Below are 8,069 nucleotides of genomic sequence, written 5' to 3' on the forward strand. Positions count from 1 at the left end.
ACACTGGGAGCTTTGCAAATGTCCCACTACACACCTGCAAGGTACAGCCCATTATCAGCAAGTTAATCCCATCAGACTTCTGCTCATCAGTTCATGTGATCAGCTATATTCAAAGAGGAAAGGGTGAGGAAAGAGGCTTGGAATGACTTGTGGCTCTTTTCCATGCTTCTTCTTTGGCCATAGATCAATCCAGCAGCTCCAATGGAGTGCAACTGTTCATGCAAGCTAAGAGAGCAATGGATCTGAAGCAGATTTTGTGAGTCTCTGGTCACATGCACACCAATACCTTTGTATTACACCACTTAAACCACAGAGCCTAGGACTTGCCCATCAGAAGGTTGGCGGTTCGAATCCCCGTGACGGGGTGAGCTCCCATTGCTCGGTCCCTGCTCCTGCCAACCTAGCAGTTTGAAAGCACGTCAAAGTGCAAGTAGATAAATAGGTACCGCTCCGGTGGGAAGGTAAACGGCGTTTCCGTGCGCTGCTCTGGTTTGCCAGAAGCGGCTTAATCATGCTGGCCACATGACCTGGAAGCTGTACGCCGGCTCCCTTGGCCAGTAAAGCGAGATGAGTGTCGCAACCCCAGAGTCGTCCACGACTGGACCTAATGGTCAGGGGTCCCTTTCCCCTTTACCTTTAAGGGGCAAAAACTACAGTTCCCAGAACTCTTTGGAGGAAGCCATGACTGTTAGTGGAATAAATGTATGGGGTAGATGTGACTTCTAATGGGAGTCTTTCCACTACAACTCAGACTTGGGGTGGCTGTTATCCTCTTAGAGGGGGACAGGGAGATTTGGCAAAGTTTATTTCTAGTCCATAGATGCCGTGTCTCTAGGGGACCTTTGGTCACACATGTTGCAATACATGTTAAACTGCTGCAAGCTGCCACCTCACACAGCCATGCCACGTTCAGTGAACGCACTGCTTGCATGCTGCTGTTGCACACTGTGGGGTACACACTGAGTGATGCCTTCGTGTTGGATTGCCTTTTGGGTCAGAATATCCGTTCGGTGTCCACTTCATAACCTGAATATAGCTTTGCATAGTGTATTGCCATGTTTCAGTTTTGCCTCAGGATGGGCTTCGCCAGAGCCACTAACGTTTATTGGCATGAACAGTTAGCGTTTCATAAAGAGGCAGGAAGAAAACATTAGGGTTATTCTGGGTGGGTGGGAAGGCTGGTGATCATGGCTGAAAGGCCCATTGTATCATTTACATGAGGTAAGGAGGATGTAATGAATGCTCCTTTCACTTCGCCATTGGCAGTGTCAAGCTAGTGTTGCACAGAGGCTTCTTAACATGCTACAGATGCCCTGAAAATGTGATAAAACCAGAGACAGTATGTGTCACATTAATATATATTGCACATTTTCTCTTTTTTATATATGTATGTATATATACACCATGTTCCTGAGGAAGGATGTACAGCAGTCCCAACTTCTTGTGTCATCATCATCATCTATGTATTATTTTAATCACCAGTACATTTGTTAGCATTATTCAAACACAGAGCAAGCTTTAAAAGCTTTTAATAAACTCTTAATTGATTATGTTTCCCAAAGCGACATTCTGTGGTTTCTGGAAAAAAAATACATTATTCTCAATTCCTCGGTGGGCCTTCAGAAGCACAGAGCTTTTCAAGAGAGTGAAGGATTACACATTTGTGTTTCAAAAGATGCCATCCCTCTGCCCCCCTCCCTTTTGCCTACCAAAAAATAAAAATAAAAATAAAAAAAATCCCTGCTGCCAGTTCCATTCCTCATGCTCTTCACTTTGCTCAGCTCCAGTTCCAACTCACTGTGCCAAATTCTCTCCTTTTCTTTCAGGCTTTCTTTTTCTTCGGCTTTTCCCTTTAAAAAAGAAGTAAAAACAAGTGTGTGTTGCCATGGCAATAATGTGAAAATGAGCCATTGGTGTTGATTTGAGTCTGTCCAAACTTTTTTTTTTTTAAAGGCCTTTAAAGAACAGGAAGGAGCACAGAGAGGGAGATAGGAGAGAGGGAGAGGGAGAGGGAGAGAGAGATGAAAAGTGGGGCAAAATCGCTGGAAATGCATTTGGGCTGACATAATTCCTCTTTCCCACAGTGGCCATTCACTTGGGAGGCTCCAATGTCCATTCACTGTCTTAAAGCTAGCTTTTCAGAGCCTGGGGAGGCCATCTTTCGCTGCCTGAATGCCTTTTTTGTTGCTAAACAGTGAACTGTTTCTGAAGCCCAGCATAAAGGAGGTGAGTAATTCATTGCAGTTGCCAGGAAGTCTGAGCCACTTGTGAGCTAACAATAGTAAACTTTATCTCCCACCCTGAGCCGAAGGTTCCAGCTGAAGATCCAGAATTCTAATAAGGGCCTTTTACTCTCTCATGCCTCCGAGGTTATGGTAATAGTTTAGACATCTTTTTTCATTAGGACGCAGCCATAGCTACAACCACGGCAGTCAAGGCAAGCAACTGTGTGGAATGAAGCTGGGGAGAGGTGGGATTAAAAGGGAAACGCAGAAAAATAACTTTAAACCAATTCATACACCAAGAACGTATACACTGACCACTAATAATGAAACATATGTTGTAGATATTTTTCCATATATGTTATGCTATTTTTATGATATACAAATGACGTGGGAAAACTTGGTATACTTCTTTGTATAACATTATTCTTGTTTATAAAACACAATTTTAGAAAATTGCCTGTTGGATTTGCTGTTTCATATGAAATAGAAAACCTGTGTTGAGAGGAATGCGTTCTAAGCCTCTGAGACAATGGAGATCTACCCCACCCACAGTGTTTGAAAAAAGAGCATCTCATGTGAAGCTTGCCTTCCTTCCCACCTCCCCTGGCTTTGAACAGGAAGGACAACTTGGTGCTAAAGAACACAGAGTGACTCATGAGCAACAGCGATGAATCTGTTTGGGCTTCCCTTTGAAACCGAATTTGGGTGTCAACAGCAGAAGGGCTGAGAAGACTTCTGCACGATGACAGCCGCTCTGAATGTATGTAAGAATGACACACAGGCATGTGATTCATGCATCAGGACACCAAATGCAGAAAACGATGAGTGCTTTGAAAGAAGACACAGAACAGAACACAATTTTTTCCTAGCTTATTAGGAGTTTGCCCAGGAATAAAGAGCGCTAGCTTCATGGCAGGGACAGAGCCACAGGAGCTACTTTGTGGGCTCATGTGTGGCATGTTGAAAACAACCACCCATTTATCCTTTTTGAAATTCACCAGCCAGCAAGATGTGTGGGTGTGCATGTGGGCGTTTCAGTGTGTCTGCTGAAATTTTCTTGCTGGGTCGGAAAGGCAGACTTATTCAGAGAGCTCTTCCATGCCTTTGGCTAGGGCTCCATCCATCCCCATGGTGCCTTGAGGGAAAGCTTCAAAAATGCCTGGATGGATACAAAGCCGGGCAGCTCTGCAACATCCACTTAGCGTGCTATAAACTAAGGGGGGAGGGAAGGGGAAAAATGGATTCAAATGTGAATACAAATAACAAATGAGTTTTGATCTGAAAACTGAGACAAAGACATTTGTGCTCTGTTGGCATTCCTTGTACAAGGCAACAGTGTGCCCTTGAGGTACGGAGGATTTTTGCTGATGCCGGTGATGTGAATAAGAGCACTGTGTGGCCTGTCCATTTGTATGTATGTTCAAGCACTGGAGGGTGCCAGGGAGAAGAGGCACCTCCCTTCCTGGAAAAGGACCCCCTCTGCCCGCTCTAGTAGGGAACAAGTGAGGTCACACTATCCCTAGATGTCATAAAATGCTGTTTGCTAACTGCTAGAAATCTGGTCAACTTGCCCCCACAGTACTTCCTCCCTCACATAATTTCCCTCATGCTACTCTAGAGGACAAGTCAGCATGGTCTATTAACCTCTCTTTGAGTGGGCTGTCCATGTGGTTTAATGTCAAAATCCTGCAGGATGCTTTTATAGGAATGCTGTTCTCCTATCCAACATTCTCCCCTGGTTTGGGGGTTCCATTAGTGCAAAGCTATATAAAAAAGTAAGCCCTATTGAGTTCAATGGGACTTTCTTCAAGAAAACTGCATCTGAGTGCAGTTCAGATTTTCTAGTCTTGTTCGTGGAGTGCACCTAAAAATTTACTAATCTGCTATGCTTCCATTTTTTAAACCACCCCCCCACGACTATGCAGACATCATTGTGCATAAACATTTTGTCATTGTTTTTGGTTTTTCCCATTCACTGGTCCCTACTCACCACTGCATCAAGATGCCTTTGTGCAAAATATAGCATGTATGTACAGAGATTCTTGTGCACATTGGCAACCTAGACGGACAGTTGAAGCAAACTGCACATGCTTGTACCACTCCCAGAATATTAAAAAGAATTTTAGAGGAGATGGTTCTGACAGGCAAGCAGAGATACTTCTGCTGATGGAGCCATCGCCTTAGTGCTGTGTTGAATACAACACCATAACTTTACATAAGGCAACAAACCAGGAAGCAGATCTTAGGGTCATGAAGGACAGCATAAGGGAAATTCTGATATGCGGCCCCCTGGGGGGGGGGAGAATCCATGCTTTGGATCATTAGGAAAGGAACTGGAAACAAAACTAGTGGTATCATAATGCTCATAAATAAAATTAAGGTTGGCTTCGCAAAACCCCGTGAATTGATCTGCCTGAAATTTGGCAGGCTGCACCCACTCTGGAGGGCTCCTTTGCCTGCAAATTTCATCCAGTTATGTGAAAAGCGGAAGTATTTTTAGATTTCCCTTTACAGACAAAAAAAGAGCTTTGGATTAACATATCAGATTTGGACTTTTAATAATGAATCAAACTGAAATGACACAGAGAGGATCCAAAAATGTTTGGGCTGTTTCCAAATTCTACAGATGCAATGCAAATCGTGTGTGGTTGCTGTGCCCCCCTCCATAGAGTGTACTACAGAAGGCAGGCCAAAGTCTGGGGTCTGTGGGAGACTCTTTCCATGATGTAGTATTTGTTTATTAATCATGAAACAACTCCAAAGCCTTTCTATCTATTCCATGAGAACTAAATGGAAATATTGATTGGATCAGTATGGTCAATACTGGTATTCAGAAGCATTATGCTTGTAGGTTTCCCACAGGCATCTGGTTGGCCACTGTGAGAACAGGATGCTGGTCTAGATATGCCATTGGCCTGATCCAGGAGACTCTTCTTGCATTCTTAGCTAGCTGGGCATTCAAGGTTTGTACTGGTGCTGCTCTTGATCTGGAGTAGGAGGCCTGAAGCTGAATGTGTCAAACAGTTAGCTGAATACAAGGAATTGTTTCCAGCCAATCACTCCCAGTGAGAGTAGCGATCATATATGCTGATAGCCAATGCAAAGTAACACCTTCCAAAATCAGGAGGTGATTCTATGATTCTCAATATGCTATAATTGTTGAAAGGTGTTTTTAACATACACAGAAAGCTACCTGTACATATAGAATCATAGAATCATAGAATCATAGAGTTGGAAGAGACCACAAGGGCCATCGAGTCCAACCCCCTGCCAAGCAGGAAACACCATCAGAGCACTCCTGACATATGGTTGTCAAGCCTCTGCTTAAAGACCTCCAAAGAAGGAGACTCCACCACACTCCTTGGCAGCAAATTCCACTGTCGAACAGCTCTTACTGTCAGGAAGTTCTTCCTAATGTTTAGGTGGAATCTTCTTTCTTGTAGTTTGGAAATATGCATAGTGTGTATCTATATGAAAGTATGATGATAAATATATATGTATATACAGTGGTACCTCGGTTTTTGAACATCTCCATTGACAAAATTTCGGTTTTTGAAAGCCGTAAACCCGGAAGTAAATGTTTCGGTTTTCGAACACGCCTCAGAAGTCGAACATGCCACGCGGCTTCCGCTGAGTGCAAGATCCTCAGGCCTAGCTGTCGGGTATTGAGTTTTTGAATGTTTCAGAACTTGAATGGTCTTCCGGAACCGATTACGTTCAAAAACTGAGGTACCACTGTAGGTTTTTTTGAGCAAGAACTGGGAGGAATTGCCTTCTCTTCCCTTTAATAAAATTAAATAATCATATATTTTTTTGTCTGTGGCAGCTGAAATGCATATACACCCAATGCCTGAGCCCAAAATCCACCTATATCTGCAATCAATAAAATTGTGACCATTTCTAATCCAGATCATTGTCTGCTTGAGTTTATTAATCACATCTTACATTTATCCACTGCCCGGGGTGGGGGCAGCACTGTGACTGGGCCTGCAACAAACAAACAAACTTCATGGTGAGTCCCCCCCCCCCGAAAAAAACATTATAATATATAGGGCTCTGCTGAAAATCCAAAATGCTGGAATCTTCCAATTAATAATGTAGATCAGTGCAGATTTTCAAACCATCAGTTTAATTGACGTATGCATTTTCAATATAGGTATGCATACCAAAGACCAAAAATGCCCATAAGAAGCAGCCCATAATGAAGCTTAATGATGATGAGGGAACATATGCTGTGTTAGGGTTTGAGCTCAGTTTGAGGATGTTGGCCTTTTAAGATCTTTAAAACAGTGGATGATTGATTTGGTCTAAATAAAAAAATAATCCAGAAGTAAATGAGTAATGTTCTACCTCCGGCTACAGCAAAGAAAATTCGGAACTGTACTAAAGTCAATAGCTAGAACCTTCCCTTTCAATTTTGCCTGCTGGCAGGGGGTGATTCAAAGCTCACACCAATTTGAGGCTAGTGTAAATCTTTCTGATTCACACTTTGCAAGCAGGATGCTGAAAAGAGTGAAATGATTCTTTCAGCTGAATATCCAAGCAAACGTGCTAGCGGGTGAAAGGAATAAAAAAGAGAGATTTGTGATTTCTTAGAAGCACACTGGAAATACTGTCAGAAATCTGAAGACTAGAGTGATGAGGGGGAATCGGCTGAGGTGGGCGCAAAACAATTAGAAAGAGAAGACCAAGGAGAGACCACCTCTCGTCCTATGTTTTGGGAATAGGTATGGTTGCAAAGCACAGCAGGCTGTGTGTGTGTGTGTGTGTGTAAAGAGAGAGTCTATCAATGTAACATAAACAGAAATCTTCATCCCAGCATTGGGGGATGTTACTCAGGATCAAGCTATTTGTCCCTTATTTTGCAATACAGTGTGTGTATGTATTTTGTGTGAGTGTACTGTCTATCCTGGATGTATTCCCTTGCTGTCTGTGGCAGTAGTCTAATTTTAACTCACTCTGTGTGATTTTGTGTGTGTGCGTGTGTGTCTTTATCCTTTTCGAAGCAGGAAATATTAAATTCTAAATCTGATTGGTCTCACTGTTGCTTACCCCAGGGCAGCTTTTTTAGGCTTATGAAAACTGGCGTCAGTTGACATTGTCATCCCTGTCATCAAGTGAGTGAGAGCAAAATCCTCGCCATTTCCATTCTAACGAGACAATAAGGCAGAGGAACTGATAAATGCTGAGGTAGGGCAGATTTCTGTAGGGAGGTTTTAGAGAATAAAGCTCTTCGCTCCCCACCTCCCCCCGCCGGCTTCATGCTCGGCTGTGTTGCTGCTGATGCTACTGACTCTGTCAGGGTATTTTTGTTTTCATTAACAGATCCCTTCAAAAGAAATGGGTGGGAAATTGTGCAAGCCCTGTGGCCAATGAAGATAATTGAGGAGCTGAGGATTATGTATATCCTCCTGTTTGCCACACTGCTTTCTTTTATTTTCAGTTGTCATTTTGGGGGTAAAGCTGTCATTCGGCTGAGTCCTCCAGAAATGTATGTTTGCGCCAGCCATCTTCTAGATACAATACAGAAACCTTTGCCAGCCTAGGGCCCTTCAGCTGTTTTGTATGACCACTCCCATCAGCTCCAGCCAACATGATGAAGTTGTCGTCTAAAACACCTGGAGGGCACTAGGTTGGCAAGAGTTCCCTTACTGGAAAATGATCATCAAAGTGAACTGAGTAAAAATGGCTTTTTGAAATTCTTCACCTTATTTGCAGATGATGGAATCATGATAGATTTCCCCTGAATTTTCTCATTGGTTTCTTTGGGGGGGGGTAGATCCTTGGACAGTTTTGGAGAAAAGTCTCACAATATTATTATTATTATTATTATTATTGTTGTTG

At 43.0% G+C, this 8,069-nt stretch overlaps 1 long non-coding RNA gene across 1 annotated transcript; it reads left to right on the top strand.

The window, feature by feature from the left end:
• Positions 1 to 1,784: 1,784 nt before the first annotated feature.
• Positions 1,785 to 3,454, top strand: LOC128410732 (uncharacterized). The gene is made up of 2 exons (XR_008329594.1): positions 1,785 to 2,226; positions 2,713 to 3,454. It is a non-coding gene; the product is annotated as an uncharacterized LOC128410732 (long non-coding RNA).
• The last annotated feature ends 4,615 nt before the right edge of the window (positions 3,455 to 8,069 follow it).

The sequence above is a fragment of the Podarcis raffonei genome, chromosome 3, assembly GCF_027172205.1.
Source record: "Podarcis raffonei isolate rPodRaf1 chromosome 3, rPodRaf1.pri, whole genome shotgun sequence".
NCBI lineage: Eukaryota > Metazoa > Chordata > Lepidosauria > Squamata > Lacertidae > Podarcis > Podarcis raffonei.